The following is a 20,678-nucleotide window of genomic DNA, read 5'->3' on the forward strand; positions in this document are numbered from 1 at the left end:
TTTAATTTCAATTTCACTTGTTCAATGTTGTCTTTAATTTCAATTTCACTTGTTAATATTTGTATATTAACCTTGTAGCTTGCAATCTTGCTGTAATCACTGGTTGGTTTAAGTGAATCAACTCAGATTTTCCTACATAGATAATCAATTTCTCTGCAAACAAAGGCAGGTTTATAGCTTCCATCCCAATATGTATACCTTTTGTTTTTCTTATTTTATTGCATTAGCAAGAACTTTCAGTGTGATGTTGAAAAGGTGTACTGAGAGGGGTCATTCATGTTTGGTACCTGATCTTAGTGGGACAACTCTTTCATTGTGGAAATTTTTCAAATATGATGTTAATCGTAGGCTTTTTTTTTTGGTGAATACTCTTTATCAGGTTGATAAAATTCTCCTTTAGTTGTAGTTTATTGTGATTTTAAAAATTGTGAATAGATATTGGATTTTGTCAAATGCTTTCTTTGCATTTGGTGAAAAGACCATGCTGTCATTTTACTCCCCAGATGTGATGTAGTATACTAATTGATTTTCAAATGTTGAGCCATTCTTCCATGCCTGGAATAAATCCCACTTGGTCAAGATGTATAATAATTATTATTATTTTTGGCTTTTATTTTCTAGTATTTTATTGAGAATTTTTGTATCTATGTTCATGAAGAATATTGTTCTGTAAATTTTCTTTTTTTGTAGTGTTTTTGTCTGGTTTCATTATTTGGATAATGCTAGTCTCACAGTAAATTGGAAATATACCCTTTCCTCCTATCCTTTGAAATAGATTATAGAGAATTGGTTTCTTTCTTAAATGTCCAGCAGACTTGACCAGTGGCTATGGAACTTTCAATTTTGGAAGCTATTAATTATTGATTCCACTTCTTTAACAAATATAACCCTATTGAGATTCTCTACTTCTTCTTGTTCATTGTTCATTTTTGTCTGAGTTTTTGGCAAATTGTGTCTTTCTGGAAATTGGTCCAATTTAACTAGGTTATCAAATTTGTGGGTGTAGTTGTTTATAGTATTTCTTTTTTTTTTTTTAATGTGCACAGGTTCTGCATTCATGTGTTTCCTTCATTTCTGAGAATAGTAACTGGTGCCCTATGACTTTTGTCTTAGTTTGCCTGAGTAGAGATTCATCAAGGTCACTGATCTTTTCAAAGAGCCAGTTTTTGGTTTTCTCTATTCATTTCTTGTTTTCAATTTACTGATTGATGGCATAGTTCTGATTTTTTTCTTTCCTTTTAATTTGTTTGTTTCTAGTTTCTTATGATAGATACTTAGGTAATTTATTTTAGATGTCTGTCTTTGGTAATATTTACATTCAATGCTAACAGTTTTTCTCTAGTACTTTCATTGCATTCTGAAAATTTTGATAAATGTGTTTTTATTTTCATACAGTTAAAATCTTTAAAATTCTTTTTTTTTTTTTTTTGCATTTTCTTCTTTGGTTTGTGTATTACCTAGAAATATGTTGTTTACTCTCTATGTAGTTTGGAATTTTCCAATTATCATGTTTTACTGATTCCAAGTTAATTTAGTTATGGTCTGAGAGCAGACATTGTATGTTTTCAGTGCTTTTTAATTTGTTAATGTGTGTTGTAGTATCACCCAGGATGCGGTCTATTTAGGTGAATATTTCATGTGAACAGAAGAATGTGTTTTTTTCTGTTGTTGGATAAAGATGTCTATAGATGTTCATTATATCCAATTGGTTGATGTCGTGATTGAGTTTAACTATGTCTTTACTGATTTTCTGCCTGCTGATTCTGTCTTTTTCTAATGGAGGGGGGGTATTGAGTCTCCAGTTATGAAAGTGGGTCTATATATTTCTCTTGCATTTCTATTAGGTTTTTCCTTGCATAATGCAAAACTACACATTTGTGTTCTGTTGTTTGACATATAAGTGTTAAGAATGTTATATCTTCTTGGAGAATTGATTGCTTCATCATTGTGCAACATTCTTCTTTACGCACAATAACTTTCCTTACTTTGAAGTACGCTCTGAAAGTAATATAATTAATATAGCTACTCTTGTCTTCTTTTTACTAATGTTAGAAAGGTATATTTTATCTATCTTTATTTTTAATCTGTGTGTGCATTAATATTTATTACAAATAATATATAATGGGTTTTGTTTTTGATCCACTCTGATAATCATTGGTGCATTTAGATCATTGACATTCAAAGTGATTGCTAATATAGTTCAATTAATATCTACCATATTCATTATGGCCGGCGTATATATTTAATTTAAAAGAAACTGCCAGAATGTTTTCTAAAATGACTGTATTATTTGCATTCCCAGCAGACATATGTGAGAGTTCCAGTAACTCCACTAATGTGCATATGTTAGTATATCATTGTGGTTTTAATTTGCATTCCCTAAAGACTAAAGGCATTGACCATCTTTTCTTTTACTTTATATATATATATAATATCTTATAATATATATATACACACACACATATATATACACACACGCACATACACATATACACACACTATCTTTCAGGTTTTCTTTTTGTATACCATGTATACTAGAGTCTTTAAAAAAAAGTTCAATTTAATTGTCAATGTCTTTTAGTTGATGTGCTTAGTTATTTACATTTACTATATTTATTAATTTGGTTGGATGGGGGAACACTTTCGTTACCTGATTTCTATTTGTGATCTTTATGATTTTGGGGAGAGAGGGTGGGAGATTCCTTTCATCTCCTTTGCCTGACTAATTTTTAAAATTAGGTCAATCTTTTTATTAAACTTTTAAAAGTATCTTATTGTAATTTACCTATTGGCCTTTGAATATATTTCTTTATTTTTACTTTTTAATGGTTTCTCTAGTAATTACGGTGTACATACCTAACTTTTCATAGGTGGCTTCAAACTAATACTTACCACTTCAAATGTAATATTGAAATGTTATAACTTCAGAGGAATGCATATCCACCTCTCTTTAATGTTACAGGTGTCATAGGTATTACCACTAGAGGCATTGAAACACATTGAAAGACTATATAAATGGAGAATGTTACAAATTTTGCTGTCAGTAGTTATTGTATTTTAAAAAGAAATAGTTTATTACGTTTACCAAGATATTTACCATATTGAGCACCCTCTTTCTGTGAATAATTTTTTTAGTTTTCTTTCATGGAAAAAATCTTTATTTATCCTTCCTCTTATTTTATGATTGAGACATAATTCATATAACCATAAAATCCATTCCTTTATATTACATAGTTCAGTGGTGTTTTGTATATTCTCAAAGTTGTGCAACAATAATATAATCCTAGAACCCCTATTAGTAGTCTTTCCCCATTACTCTCACCCCATCCATATTATACAATATGTGATTTTTTGTGTCTGGCTTCTTTCACTTAACATGTATTCAAGTTATTTATATTGTAACATGTATGAGTACTTCATTCCTCTTTATGAATGAATATTGTTCCATTTATAGATATACCACATTTTGTTTATCCATTCATCAGCTGGTGGAACTTATTTCCTTCTACTTTTTAGCTTTTGTGAGCAATGCTTTCACGAACATTAAAGTGAAAGTTTTTGGGTGAACGTGTGTTTTCAGTTCTCTCAAATATATACTTAGAAGTGGAATTGCTGGGTAAAAGTTAAGTCTTAGTTTTATCTTTTGGAACTTCCAGGCTAGTTTCCAAAGTGACAACCCCTGTTTACATTTTTACAGTAGTATATGAAGGATCCAATTTCTCCACATTTGCCAACACATGTTATTATCTCTCTTTTTGATTGTGACTGGGCCTGGACCATCTCCTCAGCCACTGTGGGTCTTTCCCTAGCCAAACTGTGGTCACAGTGCTGGTCCCTGCTCCTTCTAACCCCTGGAAATCCCAAAGCCAAGTGCTATCCACTGGGGTAGAGGTCCAAACTTTTTAACACTCAGATCCCAGAATATTGGGGCAAATGACTAAAAACTTTTTTGGAACCCACAAAAATGTTCAAGTTTCCAGCATAAGTTAATGGCTTCAAAGTACGAAAAAGGTAAAACATGAGAATCTATTTAAATATCTACATGTCCACTGGTTTACTCCAACTCAACTCTAATGTAGTTGTATATGAATGATATTTAATGTGTGCGAGAGGTGCATTTTAACGTAATGTTGGATGAGGATATCAAACATAAAATCAAAAAAACCTGGTTTCTCCCCCGGTCATCCCTCTGGGTGCGAAGCAGCCACTTCTCCACCAGAGGGCGCAACAAGCAGGCACTTAAACTCTCAGGATCCCGACCTCCCCAATAGGGTTCCAGGCAGATCGCCCAGATTCACCTCTCATACTTTCCTCTTTTTGAGCCTTCGTTTTCTGGCCTGTAAATGGGAGAACGATACCTCCTTCACAGAGGTAAGCCAACGGCCTACTGAAGGTCCTCAGGATTCTGAGACCACATGATCTTTCTTAAGGAGGTTGGAAGTTCCTTCTCTGTGATTTGCCTGAGATACCGAGGGGCTGAGAAAAGCTCAGTCATGGTGAGACTGATTTTGTTACTTTCCTACTTCTCTCAAAGGTCGAAAGCTGGGGCAGAGAGCAATGAGTGGGGGAGTGGGCGGGAGTCAAGGTATGAATGAGAATCTGCATTTTGACACAGGACTGCTCTTTTACCTCAGCCTGTCTTTGGCTGGAGTTGGGGGTGGGTAAGATGAAAGTAGGGAGGTTTTTATCTAAGAGTTTGTCTAGGACTCAATGGTAAAGGTGTGGCAGGATTTGTTTTTTAATTAAAAAATCAAATCACTTCTAATTATAAAATAAAAATATTCAATGTAGAAAATTGAGAAGACACAGGAAAAAGCCAAAAAAAAAAAAGAAAAGAAAAGAAAGAAAGAAAGAAAAAAGAAGGGAGAGTTTTATTAGTCATTTCATCCTGAGAAATACTCCACTAATCATGTATTTTCTCTCTTTTATATAGTTTGCACATGTTTCTAAAATTGTAGCACACCAAACTTACTTTAAAACCTGTCATTTTCAAACTGGACAGTTGCATGCAGAAGAATGAAATTAGGTGACCATCTCACACCTCACACAAAAGTTACTCAAAATGGATTAAAGACATGGATGTAAGACTTGAAACCGTAAAATACATCGAAGCAAACATAGGGGAAAGAACCGTGACATTAGCTTTGTGCATTTGTCTCCAGTGGCAAGAGAAACAAAAGAGAATATGGACAATCTAACTACAGACTTTTTACAAGTATCTAAAAGGACTACAGAAAGGGCTAAAGTATAAGAATGAACAAGTTATGCAAAAGAATGGTTGTATAGCCATATCAGTTTTTACTTCAAGACAATAAGCATCCTAGAGATAGTGAGGGTCATCTTCTAATATTGAAATTTTAAATTTTCTGACATGATGTAAGAATTCTAAATGTATATGTACCTAATAACACAGCCTTAAAATATGTAAAGCAGAAATCCATATTTGTAGGGGGGCATTTTGGCACATCTTTATTATTAATGATCTCTTGATATGGAAATCGTCTACTTATGCCATTTTCTTCACTATTAGACTCTAAACATCCTGAGGTCAGAGACTAAATTGATCATGGTGATGTACACACTTCCAGGCACAAAGCTGGCTTCCACTCACTGCTTGCTGGACTAAATTACCTCCGGCAAGAGTGTTACGAAGCAGCACATTCTTTTTTTCACTCTTAGAAGGGTCTTAGTGTCCTCCCATTTCTCCCAGCTTTCCCAATGAGGGTAAATTCTGGAGAATTTCCCTCTAGGAAGAATGGTATGTCTGAGACCAGACCTTTTAAATCTTAGGTGGGTATTAATTGCAGAGAATTTTAAGTAAATCAATTTTTTCTCTCCTATAAAGTCATAGGCTGGCATAGTTTCTGTTAGAAGTATCCTTTCTGGGCAATTGTCCATCGGTTCTCAGTAATGTATCTGGGAGTTGGCATTAAGGCTGTTTGATTATTCAAACTGTCAGAGTTTTCATCTCCTGGTGAAACTTTTCTGGAAGCTCCCATGGCGTGGTTGTGTATGCTTGATGGCATAGCTAAAGTTCTTGCTACTATCTTTGACAGGCCCTTTGCCAAGGCTATAAATCTGGGTCTGTCAAACCATTATGGCAATTTAGAGACTTTCTGAAGAGTTCAGTGATTCTCTAGAGAGATTTAAGTGAAAAGGAGGGGGGACCTAGGTCTTGTTTTTTCCCCGGGTTCTGTTTATTATCTGTCTGCACAGTATACCCTGCCCAACAGCGTCTCCCTCCTGAATCTGCTCTTTTCTGGATCCTGAGAAGTTAGTCCTCAGATCACATCACTTGGGTTCCCTGGTTGGGTTCTGCCAAAGAAGCCACAGGCTGTTAAGACAGAAGAGCAGAGAGAGATTATAGACTTTCTTTCCTGCTCTGGTGCCATGGTTTTGAGATTACAGCTTCTGTTGGGCAGACTCTTCCATGGCTCCACAGCCCCTTCCGTGGAATTCTATCCAAAATAGCTATTAATGTAGCTGTTAATGATTATTTTGCCCATTCCCCCGTGATCTCACTTCTTCATTTACCCTCAAGGCCCATCTTTCTCCCTGAATTCGGGAGCAGAAGAAACAGAGGAAATTGTAGACAATCCAGAGAGGCCAAAGTGGCTTCTAGAGCCAGGCCCTTGGCAGCCCTTCTTCCAGAAGGACACCAAAGCTGTGCCCCAGTCAGCCAGAGTCAGCCTCTGAGAATCCAGAGGACCCAGCAATGCACCGAGTCACGCCCTCAGTTGGGTACCAAGACATGACAGAAGTTGCACTTCCTGACATGTCTACTGAGCTTGTTCTGTTGTTTTTTTTTTTTTTGACAGATGTTGTCTCTCGGTCTTTGAAAAGAGGGCCTCTGTCATAGCTCAGCATGGATGGGCACTGTGCAGATGAGGCTGGCCAGGAAGGGGCATGACTGACTGCACAGCAGGTGCTGGCCTGACAGCTCAGTGGCCTCTTTTACCTGAGCAGAACAGCTTTTGATTCATTGCCAGGAGACAAAAACGATGGTCCCTTCCATTGGAGAGGCTCTCCCCAAAGTTCAGTGGGCATCAGAACCATCTGGAAGACTATAAGGCCACAGCTTGCTGTAACCTAGCCCCTGTTTCTGATTTAGTGGCTCTGGGGAAATGCCTGAGAATCTGCATTTCCCATGCAATCCCATGGGTTGTGGATGCTGCAGGTCTAGGAATGACCCTGGGTTCCACCACCCTGGGGAGCTGCATGTTTGCACACTCACTCATCTTTTTGCATCCTGTCTGAGGGTACAAGAAAAAGGGGCAGAAATCTTGGGTTCTTGTTTTCGCTAAGTGGCTCTATGGCTGTGTTTCTGAAGGTGGTTTTGGTCATGAGTCATGGAAAAATAGCTTGTTATTTTAAATAAGACACAGAATTCATTGGGAGGATGCTTGGGAATCTCTTTGAACTCAATGAGGAGTTGAGTGTTGAAGGCTGGGAATGGATGAAGCAGCCCTTGGGGCCCTCAGCAGCTGGGGCTCACGTGCCTACTGTCCTGGGCCCAGCAATCAGGTGGTCGGTCCCCCACTCACAGACTCTGGGACCCCCATTCAAATTCCAAAATCTGACTGACCTGCAGGAATGGGGCCTTCTTGCCCTCCCTCACTTGGCCAATTAACCACAGCTGGTGTGTGGTGCGAGACTCAGGAAAACAGGCATGGCTGTCATCCCCAACCTACCTTCCCAAGCCCAGATACCCTCAACCAAGCAGCCCTCAGTCCACGAGGGAGCTATAATGGTGATCTTGATCACGATTTTTCTCCTCACTGGGTCTCAGTTTCCCTTTCTGTAAAATGAGGGCTTTGGATTAGAACCTTGTCACTTGAGTGTTTTTCTAGTGGACCTTCATCATAACTGTGTGGGATTCTTGAAAAAAAGAGACCTCAGGCCCTGCGGTGTGCTGGTGAATGATCCTATCCACAAGTGGCTTTCCAAAATAAAGCAAAGTAAAACAGAACAAAATGTCATGATTTGTTAGTGTTTGCCCATTTTGTGGTATAATAAATACTCCCACCATGGCCAGTTTCAAGCCAATGACACAAAGGGACTGAATATGGGGCTGGGAAGAGAGGTGCTCCTGGGCTCGGCTCACCACCCCCTGCTGAGTCAGAACCTCTGAGGGAGGTCTTTGGGTTTGCACTTCATTCTCCCCCTCCTCAGGTCATTCTGGTGGAAAATAATATCTCAGAAACCCTGCACTCAGAGCTTTGTACTCATTCTTTTGGCCCTTACATTCCTCCGCTCTAATTATATTATAGGTTGTCACACTGGCTCTGGGAGTTAAGGAAAATTTTCCCTTTGGAGAACATGATAGAGCAAAGTCTGGAAGGATCCATGGGCCATTGCACAAGTGAGCCAATGGCATGTTAGCACCAGCCTGTCTGGGACTCCATGGCCAGCTCCCTCTCCCAAGCCCTCCTGTGCCTGTTCCCCTGTCACTCTGGGAGGCAGGGTGTGTCCTCATGTGCCCGTTGGAGGGATGCAGGAGGGGATTGCCAGCCCTGAGATTGCAGCAGTGGGTCCTGGGACCCATGCTCATCTCTCGTCTCTCTGCTGGCCTGGCGTTTCAGCCACCAACATCCTGACCATCTGATCTGACATCTCCATCCCTGAACTGAGAGCCTGCTTGGTCGTCAGCTATTTTTGTGCAACATCATGATCTTGATAACCTTCTCTAAGCAGGTGGAAGACAGGGTAGAGGAGTCAACTCTTACTGGGCATGCACGGAGGCAGAGAGAGCCATGGCAGTGCCCACCAGCACAGGTCTGGTGGGCACAGAAGGTGGGGAGATAGGGACTGGGCAAGGGAGAGTACAGCCACGGCAGGATGTAAATTCTTTCTTTAGGAATTCTTCAGAAGAAATCATTTGTGCTTAGAGACTAGGCTGCACATTTTGTTTTGAACTGACTGGATCTCTGACCTTCTCTTATTCTATAACACAGTGGTCCTCAAAGTGTGACTGCCAGACCTTTTAGAAAGGCAAGTTATTAGTTACCGTGATTTCACATTCATTTGTGGGGATTAAACCCTTTGCCAGTGTAGATGCCCCACAGGGCCAAGCTGCCTTCAGGCCACAGAGAAGACGGCCTTTAGATAGCATTGGTTATCAGAGAATTCTGGGATGCAGTAGGGGTGGAAACCACTAGACACACCAGAGATTGCTCTAGATAGACAAGCCTCCCTGGGCACTCTCTATGGGGAATTCTTTGGTGGAGGCCCAGGGTCAGCACGCTCCTCTTCTTGTTTGAAACTGTCTAGCTTAGTGTGGAAATTTCCAGCAGTAGACTTGTTCCTGAGCTTGCTAGAATCTTCTTCTATCTTCTTCAGCAGGCCTATTCCCTCATCCACCTGGGCTCTGAACTTCATTGTTTGTGCCCCATTATGGCTCTGTCCCTTCTTCTACCCAACTCCCCTTCCCACCAAAGTCTTGCCATCTCTTTGTAATATGGCTGCATTCCACTGGAGCACACAGGCTCTGTTCTGCCAGACTTGGGATCTTGGGCCATGTCTTGTCCTGTGGGCCTTGTTCAGTCTCAGCTGGACCTCAAGCGCTCCTTGGATGAGCCCGGGCATTCCCTAGGGCTCTGAGGTCCTCCCTGCATGAAGTTTGATTATGACCCTTCAGAAGATGTACCCAACCCTCCTTCCAGTGACTTTGTAGGTTGTACTGGTCAAACTGGACTTGGAGCTGAGGCTGGGGTTGACTACTCCTTTGCCGACTGAGCTGTAAATCTGAAATCTTCCCCTCATTGAGGTCTTTTTTTTTTTTTAAGATTTATTTATTTATGCATACAAGAACTAGGGTACAGGCCAGAGGTGCTGGATGGCAGGTGAGCAGATTCACCAGAGACAGAGTAGGGAACAGAACAGGCAGACTGACTGAAATACACTGATGAGGGGAGCAGTGGGCAAGGCAGGAGAGGTCTTCTGCGCGATGTGGGTAGCTCTCTGGCCTGCCATGGATCGAACTTGTGTGCAGTGGCTGCGGACAGCTTCATACTGCTGTGCTTAACCCCTTGCACGACCAGGGAGACCCACCCTCATTGAGGTCTTAACTTGTCTTTTCTGAAGTGACTTGTGATGTTGGTGGAGCTACTGGGATAGGTTGTCAGGAAGGAAGAAGAACATGTAGGCAGGCTGGAGAGGACCTTCCTGACACAGCTCTGGATCATTCCTGAGGCTTCTGCTTTGGTCAAGAAACTATTTGTGGTTGTGCCTCTGCGTGTGTGCTTGCCTGATTACTGTGTCTCCCTCTTGGCCATGTGGGTGCCCACGCATCTCGTGTAGCCATTCCCTTCATCTCACAAACCGTGAGATCATAGACAGTTGATTTAAACCAGCTGGTTTCCATTCTCCCTGTGTGTGTAATGGAAGTCATAATAACTTCTACAAAAGGTTACTTTGGTGGCACAACGCTCCTGAGTGCACTTCCTGCTGCTCCTGTATTAGGTTATTATTACTAGATGCCACATACAAGTTATGTAACCTTCCCATGCTCACGTATAAACTGGGGATGATGCCAGAACCTAGTGTTGTTGTGAAGCTTAAAGAGATTGATACCCCCAAAGTACTTAGTACCAAGCAATAAATGTCAGTGACTAGGAGGCTTATGGTCTTTCTGTGTATCAGTGTGTTTGGGTAAATCTGAGTCTGTGACTATCTCAGGCCATGTCTCTGCTCATGTGTGGGCGTACATATGTGTATGTGCGTGCCTCTGTATGGTCAGGAAGCTTCCTGTCTCTGGGTGGAATTTGCTGTTGGCCCAAGTCTGGACTCCCTGAGCCAGCCAGGGCCGATGTCGGGGATGGAATTTCCATTAAGAATTAAGCAGGACAGTGCTGGGAAGCCAGGCAGGCTGGGAGGGGGCGGAGGGGGATGATGCTCAGTTCTGAACTGCCTCGGAGAAGGTCTCTACCACCTTTGTCTTGGGGTGCAGACCTTGCCAGGGCCATGGCCCAGAAGGATGGGCCAGGAGAGAGGAATTGCCTGCAGGGGCCTCGATAGGGAGGCTTGGAGTTGCTGTGGCCAAGACTGGAGCCATGAGGCGGCCCCCCGGGAATGGAGAGGTGGCCAGCGAGGGTATAGGCGGCTGGGGCCAATGGGGCCGACAAGAATCCAGGAGACTGGGCTGTGCCGTATGTATATGGGAAATTGCGAGTGTGTGTGTGTGTGTGTGTGTGTGTGTGTGCGCGTGTGTGCTCGCGTGCATGCGCACTTTGGGAAACAGAGATTGGGGAGTGTTCATAACAACTGCCCCCAGGGTACATGTAGCAAACCAAGTCTATTCCTCGCTAGCCCTGAAACCCAGGCAGACTCTGGGCTGGGAAATAAAAGATTTCTGAGATTTTTTTTTAATTAAATACTTATCCTGTTTATAATCTAAATCTTGTCCAATTTCTAGCATGCTAAAATATACCTCAGCATTCCAGGTACTTTTCCAGATCTCATCTCATACTTTCAACAACATGTAAGCCGGGCAGGGATTATTATGATTCCCATTAAACAATAGGAAAACAGTCTCAGAGAGAGGCTAAATGACTTGTCCAAGGACTCACAACTAGAAAGTAGTATAGTCAGGAGGCAAAGTCAGGTATTCTTGAGGACAAAGGCCAAAGTATTTTTATTATGTCACTAGATCCTTCAGAAATGGACTCCGAGGGAAGATTCTACAGACTTAGCCCACTTGAAGAAGACAGTGACTCTGGTGTTAATGTCCGGTCAGGTGTGTGGCTGAGAGCCCAAGTTCTGTCCCCAAGCCCTGGGACAGCCCTTGTGAGAGAGGCACTGCAGCCCCTCTCAAGTGATGGGAGAGTAGAATCGGTCTCTTCCCTATGGATGGACATGAGCTGAAGGTGCTTGTGGGGGACAGTGACTTGAGCACTGACAGAACCAGGAGGCCCCAGGGAGCTAAGGTGGTTGAGTTCAGAGCTTCAGTGCATCCAAGGCCAGGACAGTCATCCTGTTAATATGGGGCTTAAAAAAAGGAAGGGGGGGTATTTGTATCGAGCAAGACAGCATGAGATGGGACTTTGGAGTGGTTATTTTTTTAAAGATTTATTTATTTATTTATTTATGCATTTATTTATTTATTTATGCATGCACATCTCTGGCCTGGGGTACAGGCCAGAGATGTGGAGGGGGTGTGTGTCTGAGAGGATTCACCAGAGACAGAGTTGGGAACAGAACAGGCAGACTGAATGAAATACACTGCTGAGGGGAGCAGTGGGCAAGACAGGAGAGGTCTGCCTCGCCATGTGGGTTTCTCCCTGGCTGGGGATCAAATTCATGCTGCAAAGGCTGCGGATTGCTTCATGGTGCTGTGCTTAACCCCTTGCACCACCAGGGAGTCCCTTGGAGTGGTTATGTCACGGGAGCTGGTCCCCTTCTCCCTGAGCTCACATGTAAGCATATTGCTTTACTTTGCACAAGGAGAACTTAGGTTGGATATCAGGGAGAACTTTCTGCCAATGAGAGGATTCAAGCTTGGGAACAGGGCCCAAGGGAGCCTGAGGACTGCCTTCGCTTCATGATCCCACAGAGTCACTAGAAGCCCCTGGGGATTCATGGGAGGGTGAGAGGAATTGGGTGGACTGAACTTGCAGTTTCCTTCCATTTCAAAAAATACAACATTCCTGAGCTTTTGGGTAGGAGTCAGGCTTCTTGTCTAGACTTAACCATCTCACAGGAAAAAGTCTAGAGGGGAAGTTTGATGTGCCCTAAGTACAAGGAGACTGTAACCAGCCTTGTCATTTTTGGCAGGTTGTTGATCTGGAGGGTGACTGATGTGGGTGACTTAAGTTCCAAAGGGAAGCACCTGTGGTGAATAAACCAAGTTGCCTTCCAGGCATTTGGGGGCTTCTCAGTGTTTGGCAGCTCTCTGTGCAGGGCCTCTGTGAACCACACCCAAAACCCCTCCTAGTTTTGTTTCAACTCCAAGGGGAAATGATTGCAGCTCTTTCCCTTCCTTTCCCAAGAAGCTGGCATGCAGGGCATACGTGGGCACCCCAGCCCTGATGGCTCTGAGGCTCCGGGGTGCTTACCCACTGTGACTTCTGCTGGGCCAGGGTGAGCCAGGTCTCTAATTAGGCCTGACCACGTCCCCATTCCAGCGCTCCCCACAGAGGAGAGCTCCACTGTTTCCACTGCCTGGGGCACCAAAATAGCTTAGCGGTCGCTGAGACTAGCAGGCAGTGGCGGCTGACACGGACAGAAGCTTGGCAGGGAGCTCGCTGTCGTAGAGGGTCCTGCAGCCACCTCCCAGCAGGCGGGGGCAGAGCTGGGCGGGGGCTTGGGGCAGCAGGCGGCCCCTCTGGTTGGGCCGGCCCAGCTGGGCCAGTAGTGCAGGCCCTGGATGGAGCCCCAGCTGCTCCCTGCCACCTCTGGCGGCTACACACACCAGCTAGCTCACTCAGAGTAAGTAGACATGCTTCCAAAGTGGGAAAGAGGAATCACTGGATTCTTAGATTCTCTGGATTCAGTGGCTGGTCCTGGATCTGCCAGCTGAGTCCGGGACAGAGCATGTTTGCCATTATTTGGATAGTGGGAATGTGTTAGTGTGAGTGCTTATGAGTGGTAGCATGTGCCAGTGGGAGGGAGTATGTCTGGCCAATAAGTCAGCATGTGGAACTTTCTAGCATGTGCTTCAGGGTGTGAGTGTGGGTGAAAAAACTGGGGATTTACATATAGGTGGGTCTGGGCTGTACCCAGAAGGGTGCATGTGCCTGCATGCCCTGTGCCCATGTTTGTGCCCTGGAAGTATGTGTGGCAGAGGCCTGGTGGGCTGAGTGAGTGCCTAGTAGATGTGATGGGCTGAGTGAGTGCCTAGTAGATGTATGTGAGTGCCTAGTAGATGTATGTGAGCAAACTGATAAAGGTAGAAACTGGGGGATAAGGAGTGTTATCTGAGCCTAGACTTTCTAGGGTGACCTGACTTGTCCCCGCTTGGGATGTCTTCTCTGTGGGTCAGGCAGCTTTGGTTTCTCAGCAGTGCGGAAGCTCAGAGTTTTCCTTCTACACTGGAGTGAATGGGGCTCTGACTATCTTAGTCCAGGGTGGGAGGGCTGCTTGAGGGAACCACACTCTCACTCAGTGAGAAGAGGACATTAGGATGAGCCTGCACACAGCTGTGCCCACCCACCAACAGTCACAGGGCACCCCCACTCACACATTCACAGCTATTTCTGGCTACACAAGTTCTTGTCCACATACATCTCTTGTCTTGACAGAATCTTGTTCTCCCTGACCTTCATCCTCTGGGGATTGCAAGGAACATATTCTCCAGCACTTGAACGAGTAGGTGCTACAAAATAGCAGCTGCTGGTTGTTGTTATTGCTTCTAGGCCTCTCCCATCCTGGCTAGTGAGGTCCCAGATTAAATGTGCAACTTCAGTTTTGAAGTTTAAGGAGTACATGGACTGGTTTCTTCCTTAGTGTTTATGGTTTACTTCAAGGAGGGCCTGAGCTCTCACCCCATCAGTACCCCCTAATGTACAGGGGAGAAAACTGATCTTCAGCCATTTCCTGAGGGGTGTTGGGATCTGCCTCCTCCTGGTCTGAACCTCAACCTGACCCTTGGGATAGTTAAATAAGGACAGACTGATCAGCAACACAATCTCCTTGCAGAGTGAAGGTGGCAGAGGAAGGAAGTCTGCATGCCTTGTCTAGCCTTCTTCCTTGTGGGGACCCCCAGTCATGTTAAAATTCAAGAGAAGGCTCAAAAACTGGGATGGGGGTGCTATGGTGACTAAGTCATAGGCTGTTCCCCTACTGATTTTACTAATCAGATATATGCCTGCCAATCAAAATTTTAGAGCAATAATGAAGAGTCATAGAGCTTCAGAGCAACCCCACAGGATAACATGGTTTTAGTTTACAGAAGAAAGATTTGAAAACAGAATTATTGTAATAATTACAACTGCCATTTGTTGAAACTTTAATGTATGCTTTATTTCATTTACTTTACATAAGAACCTTATTAGGTTACCAGCACAATTTTTTTTTCTGACAAGAAAATTGAGGCTCAGAGTACTCAAGGAATTTCTATAAGTGTGTGTGGCTCCTGAACTTGTAACATGTGTGTTTTCCTTCTCTCTCTGGCTGCTAGGAACCTCTTAGTCTGTAATATTGCTCCATTCTAGTAACTGTGTTAGTTGTAATCCTGACTTTGGTTTTTAATTTCTGCTTCAATAACATTATAGTATACACATCTTTGACTGTAAACTCCTACATTCTTTATTGAAAGAGAGTAGAATAAATAAGTGAACAATTGACTATTAAGCATTCTGTTGGTCTCCAAGGATGAGAACGATTTTGTATGGGTTTTTTTGGGAAGTTTCCAGTTTCAAATATTTCATCTGGTTTTCAAACCATATGTCTCAGTTTTGACTTCTGTGTCCTTGCACTCTGATTCAAGAACAAATCTTGGGGCTTTTCTTCCTAGCAGTTCTGGGATATAATGCCCATCTCTGTGCTGGCTTAGACAATGAGGATTGTTGAGAATGAATTGGGCCATTGATAAATACCCCCTGCTCTGAATGCTTCAGCTGCCAGCTCCTCCTTGTCTCAAAAGCACAAGTGTCTGCGTGCCTGAAGGAGTTTGACCCCTGCCCTAAGCCTGGCCCTGGCCTCATGGCTGCCCCTTCCTCCTGTGACCCCTGCCAAGGTCCAGGACTCTGCTGGGAGGCTTACGTCTCTTGGACTTGAGCTCTAGCTCCTCTGCTGTGGACCATGTGTTTTCTGATCACTGATGGACTTTCTGGGTCCAGAGCTCAGGCAAAGAACTTGGGTTTTGGGGAGTGGAGTGACCTACAAGGCTTTTCTACCCTCTCCCCAGAACTGTGAGTGCATAAGCCAGTGTTCACTCTTCTCCTTCCTCATGAGGATCACTTAAGTCTGTTGAGTGGTCAGGGAGCCATTTGTCAACTCTTATCTGTAAGAAATATGGGTCTTCGGGAGCATCTGAATGCAGGACAGAGTTCTGACCACATCCCCAAGTTGGGGAAACTTCTAACTAATTCACTCCAAGACTGATTTTTTAAAAAAAGATTTATTTATTTATTTATACAAGCACTGGGTACAGTCAGAAGCATGGGAGGGTGAGAGAATTCACCAGAGTCAGAGCAGGGAGCAGAACAGGCAGAAGGACCGAAGTACACTGCTGAGGGGAGCAGCGGGCGGCAGGAGAGGTCTGCGGCCATGTGGGACCCTCCTCTGGTGGCTGGGGAGCAGCTGGGGATCGAACCAGCGCTGCAGAGGCCCCGGGCAGCTTCGCAACCCAGCGCTCAACTGCTGCGCCACCGGGGAGGCCCAAGACTGATTTTTTTTTTAGCTTCACCAAGGCTATTAACATTTGGAAAGGGAGCAGTGGGGGACAATGCTTAGCACTGAAGAATGCTTACCCCACACTGGTCGCCACTGCCCATATTCAAGACTAATACCCCCAGAAACAGTTGGCTACCCTAGGTAATGTGTAGCACAGCTGAAGTGCTGGGTGTTGGGGTGGGTGAGGAATTTGCTTTTCCCAGGTACATGTGATATAAAAAAAAAATGTCATCTCAAGTAAGACTAAAAGTTAATTACATCTCTGCTGAGTTTTCTGGTTGTTCCCTAGACTTTCAGGTCAACGAAGTGAAAGCAAATTAAAAATCCAGCAAGAGAGCTTCAGGTGGGAGGTTGGAAAGTTTGCTGGGGAAGTTTCTTTGCAGTCACTCATGTTTAACATCCACTAAAGGCTAACTCCTTTGTGGGGCTCTTTATGTCTTTGATTTCGGGCAGCCTCCAAACAACCCTGTGAGCCAGGTACTATTTGATAGATAGGAAACTGAAAGCTAGAAAGGGGAGTGATCTAGGCCAGAGCCAGAAACGAGCAGTGCCATCCCAGGTCAGGACAGCACTGACTACTAGGTGAGTTGAAGGCCTTGAAAGCCAGAGAATCCACTCATTAGCCTACTGAGGAGGGACAAAGGTCTGATTTCTCTGGCTCCAGGACCTAAATGTTATCAGCACAGTTGGCCTTTCCAGTCCTTGATGAAGATGGCTGCTCTCAGAATTAGGGGCATGGGCAGGGAAGACCTTCAAGATCATACTGAGGTCCCCCCCCCACCCCTCTTTAGGTGGGCAGTGCTGGACATCTGTGGCCTCACTTCTCTCCTAGAGTCATCTCCTTCCTGAGAACTGAGTCTGCACCCAGACTCTGCAAAGCAGCCACGTTGGGCTTCCCTCCCCCAGCCCCAGGGTCCCCTCAGTGCAAAGCCTTGGGGAACCCGAGATCCTCTGAGGTTGTCTCTGGGCATACCCAACCCTGTTTGGCATGATGCGGTGTCTGTGAACATCAGCAGTTTAGCTGAGTAATTGTGTCTAGTGTTTGCATTCTCCTGGAGAAATGGAGGTTTTGTCTTACAAACCAAATATCCTGGTTTTGGAAACCAGATGAAATACAGCCTCTGGGCTAAGGGTGTGGGCTATATCATGGGCCTCTGTGTATGCTGCTTTAAAAGACATGGTTAAGGCACAAGGCGATTGACTTGGGCCTATTCACCACCTTTGATGAGGGTCAGAGGGGGGCTGCATGTACTGGCAATGTGCCGAGGAGAGAGCATGATCTGACTAGGTTTGCCTCTCTGTAAAATGGGCCCAATAGTGCAATGATGGTGCTGGTGTAACAGGGTGGTCCCCAGGAAAGGGGGAGGTTCCAGGTTTCCCGCCCCACCCAAAAGGAGGGTGGATCTGAGCAAAGAGAGAAGCTGCAGAAGAGACTGAGGAAGGAAGGAGGCAGGCTGGAGAGCCAGAAGGAGCCCTGGAGGAGGCACATGGAGAGAGAGACATGTGAAGAAACTGCGCTTGCCTTTTGGTCGTGGACTGGTTGACACAGATGTGGGTGAGAGACCCGTGGGGAGGTGACAATGGCGGTTTTTGTCTTGATGTTGATTTTGCTCTTTTCCTTCAAGACTTGTCTGGTTGTTTCAGAAAAGGTTCTGTGGGTCCCCACTGGAAGATGCTTTAGAGCTGTGGTAGGCTTTGGGGCCTTGCTCTGGGCCAATCCTGCTTGGGTGGACTTTTTACCCATGAGGGGACGGGTAATTTTGAGTTGCTTGATTTAGAAACTAGATTCTTTGCCTTTCTTGTATTGTTTCCTAATTGTATTAAAGTTTCTTCCCATTAAATATGTTTTGTGTTGATGCAGTGGATGGCAGAACCTATTTAGAGCAGGCAGATTTGCAGGGTCTGGGCTGCCCCTCTCCCTGCCCTCTAACACTAGAAGTGGAGAGTTCATCGATGCCAGGTGTCTGGGGTGCACTATCCTGCCTGCTTGCCCGGCACTTTCTGCTAAGGAATGCTGCTCGGTGGGCCAGAGATCTAATTCCAGACCCAACTTAGCCTCTGGGCATCCTGTGTTATTTCGCCCTTCAGTCAGGGCTTTCTTTGTATGTTAATAATGGGGGATCTCACTTCTGTCAGTATTCTGGACTTTTTTGAGGATAATGAAAGAGACTGAAGTCAGGAGCTCTCTTGGAAGATGCAGAAAGTTAAGTCACCATTATTCATTTATTCATGCTGTGGTCGTAATTGAGATCCTGTGATACACTAGCACCGTGCAGGGCACCCGGCTTGCAGGTGAGTAGGCGTGTCCTGGTCCTCAGGCGGCAATCAGGCTGTGTGGCAAGACAGGCTTCTAAGGGTGATAGGTTTGTCCGAGAGAGACAAGATTGTAGTAGGCCCTGGAGGCATCAGTGCTGTTAGAAGAGGGCGTGGCATTTTGAACTGAGGCAACCGCAAAGGCCTTCCCAGTGGTTAAAAATCTTGAAAGATAGGGCTTCTCTGGTAGCAGTAGTGCAGTGGTTGAGTGCTGGGTTGCGAAGCTGCCCGCAGCCTCTGCAGCGCCGGATCGATCCCAGCCACCGGGTGAGGGTCCCACATGGCGCACAAACCTCTCCTGCCGCCTGCTGCTCCCCTGAGCAGTGTACTTCGTCTGTTCTACTCTCCACTCTGGCTCTGGTGAATTCTCTCACCCTCCTGCACCTCTGACTGTACCTAGTGCTTGTATAAATAAATCTTTAAAAAAAAAGAGATTTAAAAAAAAATTTAAAAAATATTGAAAGATAACTGAAGTTTCCATGAAGATAAGACAAGGACAATCTTAAGTCTTTAAGGACTTAGGTCTAGGCTGAGAGCCCAGCATATGTCAGGGTACCGTTGCCGAGCGTGGCAAACTTTAGGAGGCCTTTGGCAGTTAGTGTGACTGACGGTGTAGTGTGGGTGGTCAGTAATGATCCGAAATAAGATGGGAGACCTTGCAAAGGGGTACCCACGGGAGTCAGGCCTTGCTCAGTATTTTGAGAATTTTTTTTGAAGTTTTTTAAAATTTATTTATGCATACAAGATCTGGGGTCCAGACCAGAGGTGTGGGGGGTGAGAGGATTCACCAGAGACAGAGTGGGGAGCAGAACAGGTGGATCTACTGAAATGCACTGCTGACCAGAGCAGTGGGTAAGACTGGAGAGGTCTGTGCACTATGCGGCTTAGGTCCCTGGTTGGGGATCAGACTCTTGCCGTGGTGCCTGGAATGGCTTGATAGTGCTGAGACTTTAACCCCTGTGCCACCAGGAAGGCCCGCACTGTTTTGAGATTTTTATCATGAGAGTTATAGTGAGCAGGGGAGGATACCGGCTCATTCATTTTTACTCAGCAAACATATTTTTTTAATGATATATTTATTTATACATACAAGAACTGGGATACAGGCCAGAGGTGTGAGGGGTGAGAGGACTCACCAGAGACAGAGTGGGGAACAGAACAGGTGGATTGACTGAAATGCACTGCTAAGGGGAGCAGTGGACAAGACAGGTGAGGTCTGATGCGCCATGTGGGTCACCTCCCTGCCCGGGGATCAAACTCATGCCACAGTGGCTACAGATCATTTCACAGCACTATATCTTAACCCCTTGCACCACCAGGGAGGCCCCTCAGCAAACATTTTTTATATCACTTTTAATTTTACTATATCAAATGAATGAAAATTGGCAAGGCAAGTAAAAGAAATCTCTCTTCATCCATATCTTCTTTTCATTATTTATAGGAACCTCCATTTATTTCTTGTTTTCATTCTTCTCTCTCCAAAACTATGTTCTTTTTACTCCTCATATGTGGTTTTCAATGTAATTAATATTTAAGTGTTAATTCATTATTGCATTTGTTGTTTTATTATATATGTATAGCTATACATCCATATAAAATATTCACGTTTTTGGGCATCCCCTGGTGGCGCAGTGGTTGAGCGCTGGGCTGCGAAGCTGCCCACAGCCTCTACAGCGCCAGTTTGATCCCTGCCCACCGGCAAGGGTCCCACATAGCGCGCAGACCTCTCCTGCCGCCTGCTGCTCCCCTCAGCAGTGTATTTCATCAGTCTGCCTATTCTCTTCCCAGCTCTGGCTCTGGTGAGTTCTCTCACCCTCCTATGCTTCTGACTGTACCCAGTGCTTACATAAATAAATAAATAAATCTTAAAATAAAATAAAATATTCACGTTTTTGAGGAACACAAGAGTTAATTGGAGACATGATACCTCTTTACCCTTAAATGTATATTTTCTTATATAAGGATTTTCTCTCACCTCAGTACAATTCTGTCTCAATGTATCTTCATAGCTCTCCTGTCTCCCTCCTGCTGCC

General features: G+C 44.3%; 1 protein-coding gene across 1 annotated transcript in view; it reads left to right on the top strand.

The window, feature by feature from the left end:
• The first annotated feature begins 4,357 nt into the window (after positions 1-4,357).
• The window catches only part of INSC (INSC spindle orientation adaptor protein), a 114,263-nt gene continuing 97,942 nt past the window's right edge, over positions 4,358-20,678 (top strand). The window contains exon 1 of the mRNA XM_037521691.2: positions 4,358-4,371. The gene's annotated coding sequence lies outside the window, so the exon portion shown is untranslated. The remainder of the gene's footprint in view (positions 4,372-20,678) is intronic.

This window comes from Talpa occidentalis, unplaced genomic scaffold (genome assembly GCF_014898055.3).
Source record: "Talpa occidentalis isolate TD23 unplaced genomic scaffold, MPIMG_talOcc4v2.1 talOcc4.3, whole genome shotgun sequence".
Lineage (NCBI taxonomy): Eukaryota > Metazoa > Chordata > Mammalia > Eulipotyphla > Talpidae > Talpa > Talpa occidentalis.